We start from the raw sequence: 24,058 nt of genomic DNA on the forward strand, positions 1-24,058 counted from the left end.
AACAATTAGAAATGTCTCTTTTTCCCATGATCTGTCATCAGTTTTCTTAAGTATGCAATACTTTAGTTATATCATATTGTTGTATAAATAATATATATCCCCGTGGGAAAAATCTGTGTCAAGTATAGTATAGTGCTTAGGTACAGTATCTTGTGTCTTGCAGTCTTAAACTTATATTTATTTATTATGTGTGTATTATTGTAAATTATCTTAGAAATTATTTTATGTTAAAATTTACAATGATTTGTTACAGGTATAAGGAAAAGCAAGTACATCTTAAAAATTATTAACCTGCCATGCTGTACAGTTTATAATTGATAATTTGAGGAGGATCTTTTAGTCAAATATTTTCTACATGAACCACCATGATTTTGTGAATAAGCATAGTTTTAATGATCTATTTCCAACCAGAATATAATTTCTCCCTTTCTCTTTTTTCTACATAGGCTCTAGAACAACATTTGATAGGATTGATAAGGCCATGGTGGCATATTCCTGAAATCCTAACACTTGGTCAGTGAAAGCATAATTGTTTATTAGAGGCCAGCCTGTACTACAAAGCAAGACTTTATATAAACGAAAAAAGTGGTGAAATAAGGCTATACTCTTCTTGGGGAGAATTGATGTAGTTTTCTCAGCATCAGTTATGATGTGAGCTGTAATCGAGTTTATTCTGGCTTGTTAGATGAGCAGCAACTTGCATAAGCTCCCTTCCATTTAAGTTAGAGAAGAACTTTTCTTTTTTCAAGAAATGACATTGAATTTTGTCCGAATCCTTTTCATTTTAAATTAAAATAATCCTGTGGCCTACTTCTCTCGTTTCTGATGCTAGACTGATGGAGTAAACTGATGTCTGAGAGCTAGACTGATGGAGTAAACTGATGTCTGAGAGCTAGACTGATGGAGTAAACCGATGTCAGAGAGCCGCGTCAACATCACCTACCCTGACTGGGTGTAATGTGTTGTTATTTTATACTTTTTTTTCACGTGGAGAGGTTTTAATGGGAGAATGAGACAAGGGGGAGGGATGAGAGAAAGAAGAGAAAGAAAACTATTTTATACATTTTGAAGAATATATTAGTCACCTTTTTTAATTTTGCATTTTATTGCTGCGCACATGAATTCTGCTCACCCTGACCCTGATGTCTGTCACTCAGATAGGTTTGCTCAAACCCTGCGATTCCCAGTAGCTCTGCCTTAACCCACAGTTAAGCTTGCTAGCAATCCCCAGTTTATCTCTAAATCTTTCTTTCTTCAAACCCCTTCAGTGTCTCTGTTTCTACTTTGTACTTGCATTTGTACTGTTGGTAGATTTTCTATAAACAATGCCTCTGTTTGATATTTCAGTTTATTAAGGATAAAGGTTAAGATGTTTTCTTTTAATATATTGAATTCAACAAGATAAAAAATTAAAGATAAGCTTAAGTGGATGAAGTTATCTAGCAAGAAAGGAATATGGACAGAAAGGAAATAGGAAGTCAGAGTAAAGAAAGGTTAATGTGCCATTTTGTGATATAATTATGAATACCAAAAAGTTTACAGAGTCTGGTCCATTAGTACAACAATTTGCAAAGTATCTTTCCACATCTTTGATGACTGCATGATTACAGTGAATAATCATTTTTTAAAATGTATGCTTTTGATCAACGTATATAGAGGATATGTTCAAAGAATGTATGGAGCAATGAATTACAGAACAACCACAAAATTGAATCCCAGTGTGTAGCAGTCCCTGGTCCCTTTTCATTTACTTACCTCACAATAAGATGATGAATTTTTTTATTTAATCTGATTTACATTTCCAGACTTTATCCCCCTCCTGGTCTACCTTCTGACTGTTACACATCCCATTCCCCCCACTGTCTCCATGAGGATGTCCTCACCCCTGACCCCCACCCCATCAGACCTCCCCACTCCCTGGGGCCTCTAGTCTCTTGAAAGCTAGGTGCATCTTTCTCTGAGTCCAGACCTAGCAGTCCTCTGCTCTATATGTGTTGGGGGCCTCACATCAGCTGGTGTATGCTGCCTTGTTGATGGCTCAGTGTCTGAGCAATCCTGGGGGTACAGATCGGTTAAGACTGCTGGTCTTCTTATAGGGTCGTCCTCTTCCTGAGCTTCTTCCAGTTTTTCCCAAACGGACCACTTTCTGTTCATTCTGCAGCATTGATTTAAGTGTTAATCTCATCTTGCACCAAAGTGTATAAATAATGTGACAAGGTGGGTTAGTAGGATCTCATGCTGCAGAATGCAAGGATTCCAACTTGTTTTGTTTCCTATTGCTTTGATGATATAGTCCATCCTTGGATTTGGGGAATTTAGTTCATGTAGTTTTAGTTTGATCTTACATAAATAGCAGTAAGTACTAATCTGATGTTTCTTAGACTGACCATTCTGTGTATAGTCATTAGACCAAGGATGTGTATAACCATTTAACAAGATGTTAGAAAAACATGGAGACAATCCAGGCAGACAATGTTGAAAGGTAGAGTTACCTTGCCTGATGAAAAGGAAGGGTTTGGGGGCAGGTGATTGAGATTAGGGTGAAATATTGGGCTTCATGTGCCTCCAAGTTTGTAAGAATTCTACCCAACAGTACATCAATAGAGTCATTAAAAGACAGGATTTATGATCTCAGCATGGGAGTCACAGAGTGTTTATGAGAAGTGGAGGGGCCTGTGTAGCTTGGGAAATCAGGGACATTGATGCTGTTTGACAGTTTGAACAGTGATGAATAACACACACTTTTCAACTTTGGAGTAATCCTGAGAACTTTGGGAATATTATAAAATAGGTAAAGGACCCACTTGTCTCCCAAGGGGACAGGAAGGTATAAAATTTCCATACATAGCTGTCTCATATTAACCCAAGAAGCAAAATTATACAGAATCACAGGCTCTATTCTGAATTCACTGAAGCAGAATATTGGTGCTAGACTGACCCATGTACGTGGGTAATCTTTCCTTCTTTGTCTATCCTACACAGATCCAGTTGAGGACTTGTGGTTAGGAGGTAAAACTTGAACTTTGGGTTTAGACAAACCAGAATTTAGATGGAAACTCCATCGCTCATAATGACCCAAGTTCTGAGGCAAAGATCCTCTGTCTAACACAGGTGCAATCACCCACCTCTCCGGGAGATGGTGTAGGTTGTTTGGTGTCACTGCCTTGGGAATGTTCACTCCAGTTCTTAAGCATAGTAACAACAAAGAGTCATACGTCTCTACACTCTTGCTTTCCTACTTAAGTGTAGGATGTTATTCTGTTTAGGTTGCCAAGCACTTGTGGAATTTCAGAATGAGTTTCCCTTCTTGGTAAAACCTTAGAGTTCTCCTTCACCTACATCTGCCCTTGGCTCAATAAGAGGTCATTTTGAATTCTAACCAGAAAACCAGAGCACTGAAAATGACACTTCTCAGGTAGTTGATGTTCCTAGTCTTTGCTCCACTCGAAACCGTCTCAGAGACAGTGAAACTGAAGATGATGAAAAGATTGCTTCTGCAAAGGCAGAACTTCTTCTGACAACCTTATATGAAAAGACTCCTTTGAGTTTTCTAGGAATCACACTAGAGACAGATTTAGCCATTAATCAGGTTTATTCAGTAAAGAAATGTCTACTTTGATTTTGTGAATGCATTGTCCCCTGTCTGTGGAAGAGGAAGAGCTACTTTCGCATGTGAAGGTGTCTGGGTGGTGACTTTCTAAAATAGAAAGAACTTGGAGTTGGAGTCCATTCCTTTTCTCTTTGCCTCATCCCTTACTCATCATTCCTTCCTCTACCTTAATAGATTTTTTATTAATGACAAACACATAAATAGGTAAACTTACCAATGGATGTTTCATTTCTTTGCTTACACGTTCTTTTCTCTTTCCCTCTTTGCTTTCCTTAGTATTCATTTGTTTATCAACAGGATTTATTCCTATTTATTTGTATATATGTGTGTTTGCAGATCTATGTGCATATCATGTATGTGCAGGTGCCAGGGAGACCAGGAGAAGCTAAGGGATCACTGAAAGTGCAGTTACAGGTGGTTATGAGCCGCCCGATGTAGGTATTGGGAACTGAACTTGGGTTCTCGGAAAGAGCATTAAGTGTCCTGATCTGATGAGCAATCTCTCTAGATCCTTTATTTTATTTATTAACATACAGAGTTAGATAATTAAAATCAATGTTCTTAGACATACTGTAATTTCTTGTAAAATAAAAAAGGTAACTTACATCTGAGCTGCTTCTCAAGGAATTTCGTGAAGATTGAATGAGATGTCTCATTTTATTTATTTATTTTTCTTTCCATTTTTATTAAATTGGGTATTCCTTATTTACATTTCAAATGTTATTCCCTTTCCTGGTTTCCTGTACATCAGCCCCCTAAACCCTCCCCCTCCCCTTCTATATGGGTGTTCCTCTCCCCATCCACCCCCCGTTACCATCCCCACAACAATCCCCTGCACTGGGGGTCCAACCTTGGCAGGTCCAAGGGCTTCCTCTTCCACTGGTGCCCCAACAAGGCTATTCACTGCTACATATGAAGTTGGAGTCCAAGGTCTGTCCATGTATAGTCTTTGGGTAGTGGTTTAGTTCCTGGAAGTTTTGGTTGGTTGACATTGTTGTTCTTATGGGGTCGCAAGCCCCTTCAGCTCTTTCAGTCCTTTCTGTAATTCTTCCAATGGGGATCCTGTTCTCAGTTCAGCAGTTTGCTGCTAGCATTCGCCTCTGTATTTGACATGTTCTGGCTGTGTCTCTCAGGAGAGTTCTATATTCGGTTCCTGTCAGCATGCACTTTTTAGCTTCATCCATCTTACCTAGTTTCAGTGGATGTGTGTGTGTGTGTGTGTGTGTGTGTGTGTGTGTGTGTGTGTGTGTGTATATATCTTTGGTCCACATGTGGGGCAGGCTCTGAATGGCTGTTCCTTCAGTCTCTGCTTCAAACTTTGCCTCTATATCCCTTCCTATGAATATTTTTGTTCCCCTTTTTAAGAAGGAGTGAAATATCTGCATGTTGTTTAATATATTATTTCCTTTAATATATTGATCCTGAAAGATAATTATTACTTTCCTCATTGAGAAATTTGAAATTCAGAAATGCCGGTTTGAATAGGGTCATATAGCTAGTGGGAAACTGAGTTGCTTTCTTGTTTCAGTTTGATCATATGTGTGTGTGTGTGTGTGTGTGTGTGTGTGTGTATGTGTGTGTGTATGTATTTGTATATATGTATATATATGAGAAATAAATATAAAATATTTATATAAATAAATATAAAAAGCAGTATATTTTTAAAGGCTCAGAATAAGGCTAGTAAGACAGCTTAGTCAGTACAGCGTTTGTTATGCAAGCATGAGGACCTGTGTTCAATGGTGAAATCCATGTTCAGCTAAAGACCCTCTCTCAAAAAACAAGTTGGTGGTGTCTGAGACAGACACTCTCACTGATCTCTGACATCCACACAGACGCACATATGCACACACATAGAAGCATGTACACATACCCCAAACAGGTGGAAACATCTTGAGGTGTTCTGGTGTCCCAGAGTGACCCCTTACTGAATAGTAAGAATGTTTTTCCTCTTGTTAGCTCTATACTTTTCCATAGAACAAAACCAGGTATGTCTTAAAGAGTGTCTTAAAATGGCTACAACATGAAAGACTGGTGTACAGTTCGACTTAGAAACAACATGATTTTAGGTTATTCTGTTATTAATAGTCACCAACTAAAACACAATGCGGAGACTTGGTGAGATGGATAATAAGGGTGGCTGTTAAACTCAGCCACTGTGGATGATTCTGTCACTTTCATTGTTCTTAGATGCACAGTGATGAAGGCAGATAGCCTTTTAAGGTAAAATATCTGGAATATTGTGGCTTCAAGAATGCCATCCTAAGACTCTCACAGTGGTAAACTCAGACTTTAATTTTAAAATTGCATCTTAGGCTTTGTCTATGACCTGCATAGCTCTTAAATTCAGCTCACATTTCCTCGCTTTCTTTCACTGGTCCTGTGAATATTTCATGGTGGGAATAGTGAAGGAAGTGTTTGCTCACGAACTCATGTCAGCTGAAAAGTTAACTTACTGTGCTTCAGGAAATTTGTCCTGTATTCCCATTCTCATGATCACCATTTCTCCCAGTGCTGCCTTTCAGCTGCTAACTCTCCATCTTTAACCTCATGTAGGCTTCTGACCACACCAAAGTTGTTGGGGGACATATGGCTTCTGTCACCAAAGCTTTATCCTTCTTCTTAAGGTCACTTACTTTATTTCCAAAAGATCAGCCCATTCATCTAAAACCTAGGTGGTAAAATTTGGAGTTATTGTAGGATGGAGAGCAAGACAGTGAAGCTATGGCTGTCATCACTTAGTTCCTTCTAACATATTAAATCTACTAAGAAAGGTTTCATGACATTATTTCCTAAGTCTTTCCCAAGGTTTTGTTGTCTCTTGGTTTATTTGACCACCACCTCCTCCACCTTTTTATTAAACCAGCTGTAGAGTCTCGTCTATAACTGACTGAAGTAACTTTCTCCACATGCAATGTAAAAGCTTTTCTTTTTCTGTATTTTATCTCTTAGGTTCCAAAATGGAACTTTTTTCTTGACATGTTAAGCCTCTTGTTTCCTTCCTTTTGGCATTTAATGTGTTGACTATAAATAACTCCAGGCAGCCTAGGCCTTGAAAATACACCAAGTCATGATGTTCTGTATTGGAGGTTACTTGAGAGGAAGTATTGAAGCAAAATAGAGTGGGCGTTCTTTTGAGCTGCCAACAATCAAGGCAGAAAGTGAGGGGGAATGTGGGATTAGAATTTAAGCTCTGTGCAGACTGGAATGAGTTTCTATTCCCAGACTTAAAATTGTACCCAGCAAATATAAGGTGCTCAATCATTGTCTACTGAAAGAGTGATGAATCATCAAATGGGAGTAGAGTGACTATTGACTTAAAGATCAGAGAGGGCAATGTAAGATTGTAGGTGCTGGATATTATTCAAAGTGAGGTGGAAGAGGTGGAAGGGAGGAAGGAAGGTAGACACATCAATACTCTGGGGTTGGTGAATATAGGCATACAAAAGCATGACCATATTTAACAGCATCTATGGCAGAGCAAGTGACAGGAGCAGTCACAGCACAGTGAAGCCTAAGCTTGTTATAGAAAGTTATTATTATTTTTTGGTAGAAAGTAGTATAATGAAGGAACCATTTCTGAAGTGAAGAAAGTATAATTATGCCCTTCCGCTATACCCATCTTAGAAAATATCCAGTATTGAGTACCAGAACCAGTGTGGTTGATGCTGAAATTTCAACCTGTCTAAGATTCTCCTTTTAATATTCCCAATCTGTCCTGCTGATGAGTCTCTAACAAATCTCTTTTTTTTTGGTTCTTTTTTTCGGAGCTGGGGACCAAACCCAGGGCCTTGTGCTTCCTAGGTAAGCGCTCTACCACTGAGCTAAATCCCCAGCCCCAACAAATCTCTTTTAATGTGTGTTCACATGTAAGAATGCCAGCTATGAGAATTTGGGCTGTAGCATTAGATTCAAAGTCATATAACCATAGCAAGTTACATTAATGAAGAAAGTTTATATCCTGGAACATTATACCTTCCATTCATTCAAAAAGTTTCTTCTCCTCCTTATCATCTTCCTCTTCCCTCTCTTCTTCTTCCCCTTCTCCCTTCCCCTTCCTCTTCTTCCTCCTCTTCCTCCTCTTCTTCTTTTCCTCTTCCTCTTCTTCCTCTTCTTCCTCCTCCTCCTCCTCCTCCTCCTGTTGCTGCTGCTTCTTCTTCTGCTTCTTCTGCTTCTGCTGCTCCTTCTTCTACTTCTTGTTCTCCTTGCTCCTCTTCTTTTTGTGTGTGTGTGTATTTGTGTGTGTGTGTGTGTGTGTGTGTGTGTGTGCTTGTGTGCTTGTGTATCACAACTCCTGTTTTGAGTACAGAGGACAAGTTTGTGGAGTTACTTTTCTCCTTCCATCATTACATTGGTTATGTGGATCAATTTCAGATTGCCAAACTTGGCAGCAAGCATCTTTAACTATTAAACCACCACTCTCCTGCTATAACTGCTTTTGAAATAATGGTATAGGTGTATCTTGGTCATCATTGCAGCTGATGACTCTTGATATGTGTAAGAGTCTTATCTTGACCTAAGATAGCAGGTGATCCAGAGCACTGGGTGGCTTTTACAAACTTCTCTTAATATGAGGGAAAGTCCTGGATCAAAGCTAAGAAAGGAGTTCTAGGTTCTCAAGAGTATTCATGAGAGAAAATTTCTTAGAAATAGAAATTGGAGTGTTAGAGACATTAGGCTTCCCTTCACCCACTCTTCTTTTGAATCCAGTTTCCCTGCCTCAGAGATAGTCATTGCTAATAATAAAGATACATTACTATGCTGGTGAATTGGGCTGACTATGTAGTTAGTAAATATCATGGAGTCTTCAGTAGACCATCCTATAGTTCAACCATTTATTACTCTATGTTAAAATCCTATTGTTTGGCCTATTTAGAATTCCTTTCTGCTCCATAGACCTCTCAGCATCTATTTTAACCAATGGGGACATACAGAGTCTGTGAGGGGTTGTAGGAAGATTGGAAGGGAGGTAGCCTGTGGTTTTAGTTGACTTTATAACCTATATTCTCAGAAACTCATTGGCTACTCTATGTATTTCTGTGTTCCTCACAAGGTGGTAATTGAATGTATGATTTAAAACAGAAACATTTCCTCTCATTCTGTAGGTAGAGGTGACAGAGGCTCAGAGGTTTTGGATGGCTTGCCGAAGGTTATGCAGGTAAGTGTTTTCAAGGCAGGATTGAATCTGCTCCCTCTGGCTCAGCTTTAGTGTTTCCTCCACTGGTAGTGATGGTGGTCACGGTGGTGACGTCTCCTCAGTCAGAAACGAGGAAGCTTCTTAGTTGTTTTTGTGTGGGGTCACTTTTAATCCTGTCAGGAGCCACCCAGGAAAGGCTAAAGGCATTAAAGTGACATTCTTGAAATGACACATTGTATTGCATGGTCTATGAAGGATAATTCTGAATTGAAAGGCTTTCAGCAATCTCATCTCAGGATTGGTTCTTGCAGCTGATTTGCCTTTTTTTGTCATTATTAAATTAAAATAACAATTACTGGGCATTAGCCCACCCTACTGGGAAGATTTTCTGCAGATCAATTAAGATGTACTCTCTTGTAGCAATGTTATATAGACAAATTGATGATTTTATGATTCCTAATAATGATTCTATAGAATTTCTAAATTTATACAAGTACATTTTGACCCCTTTATAATGTAGGCTGCTCTAGGGCTCTATAAACCTTCAGGTGTCATTAGCTAATTGCACTAGGATAGAAAGCCAACTTACTATTGGGGAAAATATTCTGATCAGGAAAAACATTCCTTCTGGGCTGGGCATGAAACCACTATCTGATAACTAAAGGTCATAAGTAGAGAATGAATAATTTATTGTAGATGCAAGGACAAAAATAAAATATCGACTGGGTTTATCTGTACAAAACTTTAATACTAATGAGACACAAGGCAAATAATTTGCCTCTTGACAAAACTGTGCTAACTTTGACATAAAAATTATTGTTTTAAACTAATAATAAACCTGTCGAACCAGTGGTTGATGATGAATATTTAATTAGATGACCAGTGTTAATGGAGTCACATGTAAATATCTCTGTTGTAACTTCTTATACAATTTATGATTAGAATTTGTGTTTGAACTTGTTGTGAACTTTTGAAAAAAGATGCATGGAATACTATGTAATGTATTTTACTGAAAAAGTACAAGAATTAAAAATGAGGACAAGAAGAGTAGAAGGAGAGGAGAAGCAGAATAGAAGCAATATAGAAGCAAAACAGAGCAGAGCTGAGCAGAATGAACAGAGCAGAATGCCAAGAGAGGAGGCAGGCTTCTGACCACAGACAGGTGTTTTCTTAACAACAGGCTTTTTCTAACTGATAAGGACAGGGCTTTTTCTTTTTTTTTTTTTTTCTTTTTTTTTTATTAACTTGAGTATTTCTTATATACATTTCGAGTGTTATTCCCTTTCCCGGTTTCCGGGCAAACATCCCCCTCCCCCCTCCCCTTCCTTATGGGTGTTCCCCTCCCAACCCTCCCCCCATTGCCGCCCTCCCCCCATAGACTAGTTCACTGTGGGTTCAGTCTTAGCAGGACCCAGGGCTTCCCCTTCCACTGGTGCTCTTACTAGGATATTCATTGCTACCTATGGGGTCAGAGTCCAGGGTCAGTCCATGTATAGTCTTTAGGTAGTGGCTTAGTCCCTGGAAGCTCTGGTTGCTTGGCATTGTTGTACTTTTGGGGTCTTGAGCCCCTTCAAGCTCTTCCAGTTCTTTCTCTGATTCCTTCAATAGGGGACCTATTCTCAGTTCAGTGGTTTGCTGCTGGCATTCGCCTCTATATTTGCTGTATTCTGGCTGTGTCTCTCAGGAGCGATCTACATCCGGCTCCTGTCGGTCTGCACTTCTTTGCTTCATCCATCTTGTCTAATTGGGTGGCTGTATATGTATGGGCCACATGTGGGGCAGGCTCTGAATGGGTGTTCCTTCAGTCTCTGTTTTAATCTTTGCCTCTCCCTTCCCTGCCAAGGGTATTCTTTTTCCTCATTTAAAGAAGGAGTGAAGCATTCACATTTTGATCATCCGTCTTGAGTTTCGTTTGTTCTAGGGATCTAGGGTAATTCAAGCATTTGGGCTAATAGCCACTTATTAATGAGTGCATACCATGTATGTCTTTCTGTGATTGGGTTAGCTCACTCAGGATGATATTTTCCAGTTCCAACCATTTGCCTACGAATTTCATAAACTCGTTGTTTTTGATAGCTGAGTAATATTCCATTGTGTAGATGTACCACATTTTCTGTATCCATTCCTCTGTTGAAGGGCATCTGGGTTCTTTCCATTTTCTGGCTATTATAAATAAGGCTGCGATGAACATAGTGGAGCACGTGTCTCTTTTATATGTTGAGGCATCTTTTGGGTATATGCCCAAGAGAGGTATAGCTGGATCCTCAGGCAGTTCAATGTCCAATTTTCTGAGGAACCTCCAGACTGATTTCCAGAATGGTTTTACCAGTCTGCAATCCCACCAACAATGGAGGAGTGTTCCTCTTTCTCCACATCCTCGCCAGCATCTGCTGTCACCTGAGTTTTTGATCTTAGCCAATCGCACTGGTGTGAGGTGAAATCTCAGGGTTGTTTTGATTTGCATTTCCCTTATGACTAAAGATGTTGAACATTTCTATAGGTGTTTCTCAGCCATTCGGCATTCCTCAGCTGTGAATTCTTTGTTTAGCTCTGAACCCCATTTTTTAATAGGGTTATTTGTTTCCCTGCAGTCTAACTTCTTGAGTTCTTTGTATATTTTGGATATAAGGCCTCTATCTGTTGTAGGATTGGTAAAGATCTTTTCCCAATCTGTTGGTTGCCGTTTTGTCCTAACCACAGTGTCCTTTGCCTTACAGAAGCTTTGCAGTTTTATGAGATCCCATTTGTCGATTCTTGATCTTAGAGCATGAGCCATTGGTGTTTTGTTCAGGAAATTTTTTCCAGTGCCCATGTGTTCCAGATGCTTCCCTAGTTTTTCTTCTATTAGTTTGAGTGTGTCTGGTTTGATGTGGAGGTCCTTGATCCACTTGGACTTAAGCTTTGTACAGGGTGATAAGCATGGATCGATCTGCATTCTTCTACATGTTGCCCTCCAGTTGAACCAGCACCATTTGCTGAAAATGCTATCTTTTTTCCATTGGATGGTTTTGGCTCCTTTGTCAAAAATCAAGTGACCATAGGTGTGTGGGTTCATTTCTGGGTCTTCAATTATATTCCATTGGTCTATCTGTCTGTCTCTGTACCAATACCATGCAGTTTTTATCACTATTGCTCTGTAATACTGCTTGAGTTCAGGGATAGTGATTCCCCCTGAAGTTCTTTTATTGTTGAGGATAGCTTTAGCTATCCTGGGTTTTTTGTTATTCCAGATGAATTTGCAAATTGTTCTGTCTAACTCTTTGAAGAATTGGATTGGTATTTTGATGGGGATTGCATTGAATCTGTAGATTGCTTTTGGTAAAATGGCCATTTTTACTATATTAATCCTGCGAATCCATGAGCATGGGAGATCTTTCCATCTTCTGAGGTCTTCTACAATTTCTTTCCTCAGTGTCTTGAAGTTCTTATTGTACAGATCTTTTACTTGCTTGGTTAAAGTCACACCGAGGTACTTTATATTATTTGGGTCTATTATGAAGGGTGTCGTTTCCCTAATTTCTTTCTCGGCTTGTTTCTCTTTTGTATAGAGGAAGGCAACTGATTTATTTGAGTTAATTTTATACCCAGCCACTTTGCTGAAGTTGTTTATCAGCTTTAGTAGTTCTCTGGTGGAACTTTTGGGATCACTTAAATATACTATCATGTCATCTGCAAATAGTGATATTTTGACCTCTTCTTTTCCGATCTGTATCCCTTTGATCTCCTTTTGTTGTTTGATTGCTCTGGCTAGAACTTCAAGAACTATATTAAATAAGTAGGGAGAGAGTGGGCAGCCTTGTCTAGTACCTGATTTTAGTGGGATTGCTTCAAGTTTCTCTCCATTTAGTTTAATGTTAGCAACTGGTTTGCTGTATATGGCTTTTACTATGTTTATGTATGGGCCTTGAATTCCTATTCTTTCCAGGACTTTTATCATGAAGGGGTGTTGAATTTTGTCAAATGCTTTCTCAGCATCTAATGAAATGATCATGTGGTTCTGTTCTTTCAGTTTGTTTATATGATGGATCACGTTGATTGTTTTCCGTATATTAAACCATCCCTGCATGCCTGGGATGAAGCCTACTTGATCATGGTGGATGATTGTTTTGATGTGCTCTTGAATTCGGTTTGCCAGAATTTTATTGAGTATTTTTGCGTCGATATTCATAAGGGAAATTGGTCTGAAGTTCTCTTTCTTTGTTGTGTCTTTGTGTGGTTTAGGTATAAGAGTAATTGTGGCTTCGTAGAAGGAATTCGGTAGGGCTCCATCTGTTTCAATTTTGTGGAATAGTTTGGATAATATTGGTATGAGGTCTTCTATGAAGGTTTGATAGAATTCTGCACTAAACCCGTCTGGACCTGGGCTCTTTTTGGTTGGGAGACCTTTAATGACTGCTTCTATTTCCTTAGGAGTTATGGGGTTGTTTAACTGGTTTATCTGTTCCTGATTTAACCTCGATACCTGGTATCTGTCTAGGAAATTGTCCATTTCCTGAAGATTTTCAAGTTTTGTTGAATATAGGTTTTTATAGTAAGATCTGATGATTTTTTGAATTTCCTCCGAATCTGTAGTTATGTCTCCCTTTTCATTTCTGATTTTGTTAATTTGGACACACTCTCTGTGTCCTCTCGTTAGTCTGGCTAAGGGTTTATCTATCTTGTTGATTTTCTCAAAGAACCAACTTTTGGTTCTGTTGATTCTTTCTATGGTCCTTTTTGTTTCTACTTGGTTGATTTCAGCTCTGAGTTTGATTATTTCCTGCCTTCTACTCCTCCTGGGTGTATTTGCTTCTTTTTGTTCTAGAGTTTTTAGGTGTGCTGTCAAGCTGCTAACATATGCTCTTTCCTGTTTCTTTCTGCAGGCACTCAGCGCTATGAGTTTTCCTCTTAGCACAGCTTTTTTGTGTCCCATAAGTTTGAGTATGTTGTATCTTCATTTTCATTAAATTCTAAAAAGTTTTTAATTTCTTTCTTTATTTCTTCCTTGACCAGGTTATCATTGAGTAGAGCATTGTTCAATTTCCACGTATATGTGGGCATTCTTCCCTTATTGTTATTGAAGACCAGTTTTAGGCCGTGGTGGTCCGATAGCACGCATGGGACTATTTCTATCTTTCTGTACCTGTTGAGGCCCGTTTTTTGACCAATTATATGGTCAATTTTGGAGAAAGTACCATGAGGAGCTGAGAAGAAGGTATATCCTTTTGCTTTAGGATAGAATGTTCTATAAATATCCGTTAAGTCCATTTGGCTCATGACTTCTCTTAGTCTGTCGACATCACTGTTTAATTTCTGTTTCCATGATCTGTCCATTGATGAGAGTGGGGTGTTGAAATCTCCCACTATTATTGTGTGAGGTGCAATGTGTGTTTTGAGCTTTAGTAAGGTTTCTTTTACGTATGTAGGTGCCCTTGTATTTGGGGCATAGATATTTAGGATTGAGAGTTCATCTTGGTTGATTTTTCCTTTGATGAATATGAAGTGTCCTTCCTTATCTTTTTTGATGACTTTTAGTTGGAAATTGATTTTATTTGATATTAGAATGGCTACTCCAGCTTGCTTCTTCTGACCATTTGCTTGGAAAGTTGTTTTCCAGCCTTTCACTCTGAGGTAGTGTCTGTCTTTGTCTCTGAGGTGTGTTTCCTGTAGGCAGCAGAATGCAGGGTCCTCGTTGCGTATCCAGTTTGTTAATCTATGTCTTTTTATTGGGGAGTTGAGGCCATTGATATTGAGAGATATTAAGGAATAGTGATTATTGCTTCCCGTTATATTCATATTTGGATGTGAGGTTATGTTTGTGTGCTTTCATCTTTTTTTTAGTTAATAAAAAGGTAGAAGTATTTTCTTTCTCTAAGCAATAAAGGCTAGAACTTACTTTTCATCCAGAATGAGTGAGTTCTTTCTATCTTGGCGCTTGCTTAATGAACTTGCTAATGGGAGCCTTTGTTCCATCTACCAAATATACACATACAGATACACATACACATACAGATACACATACACATACACATACAGATAGAGATACACATACACATACATATACATCATGTACATCATCTATGTATACATACACATACACATATATGTATACATATTCAGTGTATTCATGTAAGCATGCATATGTACTTGTGAAGATGATATAGGCAGTCAGGCCTGACATGAATGTATGAATGCCTATTCACATGTGCTTATGTAGTAGTTACTATTTTTTCCGTGAACATGACTTTCTTTTCCAGTTTCACTAAAAGTCAATTGCTCCAAGTTTCCCTCTTTCCTGGACAGTGAAAGTCAAGGCTTCTGGGCCAGAGAGAGAGAGCAATAAATCCTCTACTGAATTTCCTGCTGTTATTCAGCATATGTTAATTGCCAGAGATTTATAAAGTAAGTTTATAAATAAGAGTTAAGCTTCCCAGAGCTTATTCAAGTACAGAGAATTATAAAGTAAATACTAAGAGATATAAAGAGTTAAGTTTTCTAAGCACTTAATGAATGGAGCAAAGAACAGTAAGAAAGAGTTGAGTTTTTAGCATGAAGCAGTAAGAAAAAGTTAAGTTTTCCTACCAGAGATCATTGGTCTTTTGACCTGCATCCAATGGTGTGTCCAACTTTAGCCCATTCTAAGGAGGGGAATCTCCTGGCATATTCCTTTTTCCTTGCATCCTATCCTAAAGCCAGACATCTAAGGTGCACTTGTTAAATTAATTCTTATGTGTGGTGAAATCAAAGACTAGCTCTGATACAAGTCGAGCATGCTCTGTGGGCTTAAACATGGGCACAGACCCAGGATCATGTGCCAGGTGTAATGTCATACTTTTCTTTTTCATTACTAGGATGTGAATTTTGGGGTCTTGTGCATGACAGCCAAGTCCTCTACCACTCCTATGCTTTGATTTCTTTTTGAGACATAATCTCACCATGCTGCGCAGGCTGACCTGAACTTTCCTTCACCATAGTCAGGCCTTGAGCTTGTAATCTTCCTCCTTGGTCTCTTGAGTAAATGGGATTATAGACATGAGGCACAATTTCCAATGGAATTACTAGAGTATATGGATCATATAAGAAGCCATACTTTAAACCTATGATTTTGGTTACTTCAACTTCTTTGCATTTGTACAAACATAGTCCTTAGTACATCTTAACGTCCTTACATCTGCCTCTTCAGTATTTTATTAGATCAGCAATAACACATTGGTCATATGCATGCAGAGCTTACCTTGAGGCTGGGGGAGATGGTTATTTGGATGGTGCTGTGAGAATAAGTTAGACAATATGAAAAAATAAATTCCATGTTCACATAATAGCTACTGCTAACAAATGTGCAGCCTCATGAGGGAAATACAACTGAAGCAGAGGCTAAGGAATGAGATTCCCCAGTGAATACTAAAGGCACTGGCACCTCTCAGAGCAGCACTGAGCAGGATCAGCTATATCAAGGCTACGATGAGTGATGAGAATACATGGAAAAAGGGGAGAAGAATGAAGAAATGAAGCCTCACGGACATTTAGAAAACATGGCAACTTACATTGATCTAGCTGATAAACTATGTTCATTTAAATGTCATAATCATTCCACGAAGGTGGCGACATCAGTAACATTTTGTGGATGAGAAAACTAAGCTCACAGAATACTTAGTAGTACTAAGGAACCCTACAGATTGATAGTGTTTATAATTCACAGCATTTGAGAAAGATAGATAAGGCGGATTATGTACTGTCTGAAAAGCCATGGCAAGTGGGTTTAGAATAATGGTCTAATTTTAAGCTTCTTGCAGGCCTGTGTGGAGAAAGATTTATGAACCTTCCAGACTAGGCTGCTCAGTATGTCTTGGTACTGCATCAAACTTGGGCTCTGGAGAAGTGATGGTGAAGATGAAGGCAGATATTTACCATCTTAATCCTTCTATAGCTTCTTGTTTTATAGAAAACCAATATTAAGAGTTACTATAGCTATTATTCCTGGGGTCAACTATTTCCCAAACCTGCTTTTAATCTTCAATTTACTGATTCTTAGGACAAGAAAACTCTCAAAATGGAAAACAACCAACCAATCCCTGACCTAAAAAATAATAAAAGAAATGCAAGAAGAAATATAGAAATTTATTTGTTGGCATTGTGGGTCAAATGAAAATGTAGCACAGAAGTATGAGTGTTAAAAATTTTAAAACATATGTAATCGCAACACAAAAAGGGCTTCAAACTTAGGCATACATCAGTAAACATAAAAGGCTTTCAAACAACTTCAGAGTACCACCCACTTAATTATAAAACCAAAACAAAACATTGGGTCTGGGATGAGACTCTTCATACACATGGATGAAGGCTGCTTCTTTTGAAGAGCCTGTTAATAGCTTTTCCTTGAACGTCAACCCGACGAACCTTAAAATGTAAGGAATTATTGAAACACGCATATTTTAAAAGATCTGGGAGATTCTGTCTGTCACTCTCATGGGACTTGTTAATAAGAGTTTCTGAAAATTGGATCACCATTTATTTAATTATTGCTTGTTTTGGCATTTACTAAAATTGGAAGCACACAGAGACGATTAGCACAGCCCCTATGCAAGGATGACAAGAAAACACTGCAAGTGATCCATACGTTTGGAAACCTTTACACCATTAGTTGAAATGTAAAATGGTGTACTGCTATGAAAACTAGTATGTCTCTACACCCTGAGAAGCCAAAAGAGGGTCTCGGATTCCCTGAAGTTGCCATTACAGAGGGTTTTTGAACCACCTGATGTGAACATTAGGACTGAACTCTTCTCTTCTAAAGGAGCAGTGGGTTCTCTCCAGCCATCTAGCTCCCAAGAACTTTTATAAAGTATCGGTGATGAGTTGAGGCTCTAATCTTGTATGTGATGTGACCTGTGAATAAGGCTTTTTGGAAGCTCCTCAGACAGTAGTAAGGGCTGTCAGACATTGCTAGATCAGTGATTTACACGTGTGGGAAGTTGTAAAAATGTCTTTGAGCATGTCAAACTTATATATGCTTAGGATCTTTTCCCTCTCATTACCTCTGCTGAGTCTGATTGCCATCATCTCCTCTTACTAATTTGAGAATTATAGCAGTAAATGATTCTTTTTTTTTTATTAACTTGACTATTTCTTATTTACATTTTGAGTGTTATTCCCTTTCCCGGTTTCCGGGCAAACATCCCCCTAATCCCTCCCCCTCCCCTTCTTTATGGGTGTTCCCCTCCCCATCCTCCCCTCATTGCCGCCCTCCCCCCAACAATCACGTTCATTGGGGGTTCAGTCTTAGCAGGACCAAGGGCTTCCCCTTCCACTGGTGATCTTACTAGAATATTCATTGCTACCTATGAGGTCAGAGTCCAGGGTCAGTCCATGTATAGTCTTTAGGTAGTGGCTTAGTCCCTGGAAGCTCTGGTTGCTTGGCATAGTTGTTTATAAGGGGTCTCGAGCTCCTTCAAGCTCTTCAAGTTCTTTCTCTGATTGCTTCAACGGGGATCCCGTTCTCAGTTCAGTGGTTTGCTGCTGGCATTCGCCTCTGTATTTGCTGTATTCTGGCTGTGTCTCTCAGGAGAGATCTACATCCAGCTCCTGTCGGCCTGCACTTCTTTGCTTCATCCATCTTGTCTAATTGGATGGCTGTATATGTATGGGCCACGTGTGGGGCAGGCTCTGAATGGGTGTTCCTTCTGTGTCTGTTTTAATCTTTGCCTCTCTATTCCCTGCCAAGGGTATTCTTGTTCCCCTTTTAAAGAAGGAGTGAAGCATTCACATTTTGATCATCCGTCTTGAGTTTCATTTGTTCTAGGCATCTAGGGTAATTCAAGCATTTGGGCTAATAGCCACTTATCAATGAGTGCATGCCATGTGTGTTTTTCTGTGATTGGGTTACCTCACTCAGGATGATATTTTCCAGTTCAAACCATTTGCCTATGAATTTCATAAAGTCATTGTTTTTGATAGCTGAGTAATATTCCATTGTGTAGATATACCACATTTTCTGTATCCATTCCTCTGTTGAAGGGCATCTGGGTTCTTTCCAGTTTCTGGCTATTATAAATAAGGCTGCAATGAACATAGTGGAGCATGTGTCTTTTTTATATGTTGGGGCATCTTTTGGGTATATGCCCAAGAGAGGTATAGCTGGGTCCTCAGGTAGTTCAATGTCCAATTTTCTGAGGAACCTCCAGACTGATTTCCAGAATGGTTGTACCAGTAGCAGTAAATGATTCTTAATGCCTTTCCATAACATGTATATGTCTTTCAGTTTTAGAAAGTTCTATTCTTCATCTGCTCAATCCATGTGATCAGAATCCTTTTTGAGCCTAAGACATTCCTAACTTTGGTCATCCTTGTGACCATCTGAGGCTTGCATTTGAGTGTTTCAGCCCTCAGATGAAACATGGCATTGCATTTAACATTAAACTTTTTAATTAAAGTTCTATCATTTTGTTTGTGCTTTAAGTTTTATAATGTATGGATCAGTTACAAGATAATTTGAAGGACAAAGGGATAAAGTTTCATTACAAATGAATATTTGTGTACAGGGATCAACTTGTGTCAAGGGTGGTTTACTCTGATTTTCCAAAAAAAAATGTGTTGTTAAAGGTTAGGTGGACAATATGAGGAATTAGCTAAAGTTCACAGCTTTGAAATAAGTCCCCCAAAGTCACTTATTAAGAGCCAGTTCAGATTTTTATGAGATCAAAAATTTGGCAGCAGAAAATGCATGGACTTGCCAACCTAATGCTGTTTAATATTAATTAAACTTAATATAACTCAATATCTGTTTCTCAGATATTCCCAGGAAGAAGACCAGAGAAGGAAAAAAAAGACTATGTTCACAGCATATATATTTAAATTGTATAACCATAAGTTTATTCATAATTACATATTCATTTGGTGTAAAATGTTATCATATTTTCTAGATTTCTGAATATTTCTAGAGTCACTGAAGGAAATGAATGGGTGCACCAAGTCACTAATGCCTGTGTAGTGAGGCTACCTGGGAAAATCCACATGAAGAGACTCAGATGCTGATGTTATGCAAATGCAAATGCTCAGTTCCCTTAGAAAACTAAAGCATTGCTGTGTGGCCAGCACAGTAGGCATTCGGGAGTAGGAGTAATTAAATTTGGAAGAGCGTTTGTGAGGAGACATCATGGAGGAGATGAGTTTCCAACTGAGAAACATTTCGTGAGGTGGCAGATATGAAGGTATTCAGTAGCACTCAAAGGACAAGCAGCATCAGAACTTGGGCACCATCCCCCTTTGAGACGATGCTCAAATCTGAGACCTGAAGTGAAAATGGCACTGTGCTTCTCATCCGAGCAAGCACATGATATTACAGAGGCGTCTCTACTGAGTACCCCTTCTTCTTTTAAACTTAGTGTTTCTAGTAGTTACATAATGAAACATCATTAAACTGTATATAGTATTGAATTAGGGTTTCACAAATAGGCTATAGCAGACAGTGGCACTATTATTCACCTGGAAGATAAAATAGAGGAAGCCTTGGGGGAGCCTGGGTGTTTGTTACCCTGTGAAATGTTCCATAAATTTCAGGTTTCAATCTATACAAAATATGGTAAAATACATATTTTAAAAACCAGGATTACCAATTACTGTAGTGGAATGTTTTGAAAGTATTTGTTCTTTAAACTAGATCATAATTTATTATATATAAAATAAGTCCTAAGGATGTGAGTGCATAAGAATTATGTAGAAGAACTGGGGTTATGCTTCTGAAAGTAAGAAGGCTTGCTATGCAAGCATGGAGACTTCAGTTTGAACCCTAAGACCCCACATTAAAAGCTGTTCAGGTCTGGAACCCCAAGATTTTGGTGCAGAGGCAATAGGATCATGTGGCCTGGTTGACCAGCCATCATAGATAGAATGTAGAGCTTCTAGTTCAGAGAGAAACTCTGTTTCAAGGCAAAAGACAGAGAACAATTGAGGAAGACTTCTGATATCTGTGCACATAGCCACAAACTCATGTTTAACATAAACTCATGTATAACTAACACACACGCACACACACACACACACACACACACACACACACACACACACACACACACACACCAAGAACAACAATAACAAAAAAACCAAACCCAAACAAAATTAGGGAGGATAGATTGTTGCTTCCAACCTATATGGAACAACCAAGATTATATTAAGCACCCCCACAGAAAAAAGTAAAAAGTAAAAACTATACAGAATGCAATGATTTTGAAAACAGTGGTCATTGGGTTAAAAAAAGACAGCAGTCCCTGAGAGATAAGCAAAGGAGATGAGTCTCACAATGGAACCAGCATACTGTGTTATTGGCTGTTATTGGCTGTGTTATTGGCTGCCACCAATATGTTAGGCTTGGTGCTCTCCTCTCTGAACACTGAGGGAAATGGCCTCGAGACTCTAAGGAAGTCAAATCAGCCAGGATTTATAGGAGTAAGTACTGGATTAGAGACAGCAGTACCCAGAAGGAGCCCTCAGAACTGCAAAAGGTCTTACTTACGGTCCTGGGCTAAGTTCTTCACAGTGCCTACTTGTGGAAAAATGTGGAGAGGTAAGAAACATGCAGCTTCTAATGACAAAAACATCTATAAAGCTAGGGAAACGGTGGGTGGGAGGACTCTCAATGTGATTCAAGACATCTGCGAAAAACTTATATTTTCTCTTTGGACCAGGACTAGCAAGCTCCTAGGGCCACTTGTGTCCACTCCCTAGTGCTGAGCTCGTAGGCATATACAACTGTAACTGACATTTTACATGCATGCTGGAGGCTAGAACTCAGCTCTCTTGCTGCACAGGAAGTGCTTTTAGACACTGGACGATCTACTCATGGCAACCCGAACTTCTTAATGCTCACAAATAGATAAGTACTGTTTACCAGCTCATGTTTATTCATTTAAGGATGAATGTATGTAAAGATGCTATAGAAGGGCAAAGCCTACCCAGTTCTAAAATAGTTAGCATGAAAAACCAGACATATTATGTAAATTATCTGTCTAGCATATCTGTCTGTCTGTCTGTCTGTCTATCTATCTATCTATCTATCTATCTATCTATCTATCTATCTATCTATCTATCTATCCAACATATCTATGTATCTGTGTGTTCACATATCTATGTGTTTATCTATCAACCGTCATCCATCTATGTCTCATATGAATAAAATATATTGTAGTATATATTAAAAATTGTGAAATGTTATCAAGTGTCAAGAAAAAACTTTGCCCAAGGAAACTCACTTGTAGGGTGAAGATTGTAATCCCGAGTTTGAGTTGACAACTACTATAGGAGGGTGACATATATGGAAGACAGAGACATAATCCAATTAACTAGTAATTAACACTCTTTTATTTTGTGCTTTAAATTACTTGACTATTATCGGTGTGTGTTCATGTGTGTACATGTGTGCCATAGAATGTATGCAGAGGTCAGAGAACACCTTTGTGGAGTCAGTTCTCTCTTTCCACATTTACCTGGGTTTGGTCAGACAATCACCTTTACCCACTGAGCCATCTTGCTGACTCTCTGATTAATATTCTCAATGGCGATTTTTTTCCTTTCTTTTTTTTTTCCGGAGCTGGGGACTGAACCCAGGGCCTTGTGCTTGCTAGGCAAGCGCTCTACCACTGAGCTAAATCCCCAACCCCCTCAATGGAGATTTGCCCTGTGGCTTCTATTTTGCTTTCTAGATGTTTAAGAGAAATGGTATGTGAAGACTATGAAGTTCAAAGTATGACCCATATTAAGAATTTTATAATGATAGTAAAAATTATATGTGAGTTTCAAGCCCTCCTGAAACAAAACCCAACACTATTCACAACAATGCTTTCCTTTACAATATAGACGAGAAGAAGTATTCCCTTCTGTTGAGAATAATTTAAGCCATGCAATTTGTACCATTTCCAGTATTGCCATGGTTACCTGGAGGCTCAGAACCAATTGTGAAGCACAGTTCTAACGACTCCAAAATCTCTATCAGTTTTACATCTGATTTAGCTTTCTTTCCTTTGATGCTCTGTTCGTTTTTAAATTAACTTTCCAGTAAACTGCCCATTTACTTTTGAGAACTGGAAAGAATGAAAACAAAAGCACCCATACGTAATTCGATTGGATATATGTGTGTCAATATTTATATATTTATTTATTTATTCATGAGTATTTATTCTGGCTCCACCTTTATTCACACTCATGAACAACTGAGGCAGTGTATGTAAGCCACTGGAGGTTGTAATTACCCAGTACTGTGGGTAAACTGAGTCCATCTCAGTGCCTGTGTCTACCCTGATTCTATCGACTCATTCCATAGAAACTTAACTTGAAAGAAAACCCATCCTTTTTTGGCTAAGGAGGATGAGGCGTTAGCTAATTAAATTCTTCATAGGCCTTCCCCCTGAAGCAGCAATACTAAATCCAGAGATAAGTTGTCTTGGAAACCACTTTGGCGACCGTTACCAGCTCGCTTTTATAGCTTGTGAATAAAGATGTTTGAGAATGTAAATTGCCAGCTGAGGTCCAACTGTTTTTCCCTTCTTGCTCTTCCAAAGAAGCTGGACACTAATTGATAACACAGTGCACTGCACTGTTGTTTATGTGTGAATAATAAAGCCATGTGCACAGCTCAGCCTTTGGATGACTGCATATATTATTCATGCTTTCAAAATGTAATAAAGATACATACTTAATATCAGCTTTCCCATTAGAGTTTATGACCAAGCTCAGTGATAGTTACAGTTTTTGGCAGAGGTTTTTAATTTTCTTCCTATGTGTTCTTGAGATTTAAAAGCATAAGTGGTAGTGTGGAGGGAAAAGAGTAACAGAAGTAGCACATGCTCACAAAAAGATGCAGTAGCCACACGTCATTCATCCTGTAGCGGACCCGGCAAAAGACTTGACAGTAGGTTCTCTGAAAAGCAATTTCTTTTTAATAAAAGAACATTTCTGTTTGGGGCCCAGCACACTGGCAAAAATGTCAAGTGAGTGAATTAACCATCAACTTTGGAACCCTCTAATGTGCTCTGACTGCCTTTAGTTAGCCCTAAATAAGAAGGCTGAGAAACCATTTTTACTAGGTAACAAGGCACTTCTCACTCTGACTTCCTACTGGATTCCTTAGAGAAACCCAGGCTGTTAAACAATCATGCAGGACTGAAGGAGTCTGAAATTCTTTGATTTAAAACCTTTGCTTTATAGAAACAGTTTCAGAAAAGTCGTGACTGTCCTATGATCCAGTCTGTGTTCCCCAAATACTGCCAGTGTGACGTGAGGTCTTCTCATGGTAGCATTTCTTAACCTGTATGTGTGAAAATAGCCTTTTCATAATACTCTTT

General features: G+C 38.8%; 1 pseudogene; it reads left to right on the forward strand.

Moving 5' to 3' along the window:
- The first annotated feature begins 17,247 nt into the window (after positions 1-17,247).
- LOC120093914 (U6 spliceosomal RNA) lies at positions 17,248-17,347 on the forward strand (annotated as a pseudogene).
- The last annotated feature ends 6,711 nt before the right edge of the window (positions 17,348-24,058 follow it).

This window comes from Rattus norvegicus, chromosome 7 (assembly GCF_036323735.1).
Source record: "Rattus norvegicus strain BN/NHsdMcwi chromosome 7, GRCr8, whole genome shotgun sequence".
NCBI classification, from domain to species: Eukaryota; Metazoa; Chordata; class Mammalia; order Rodentia; family Muridae; genus Rattus; species Rattus norvegicus.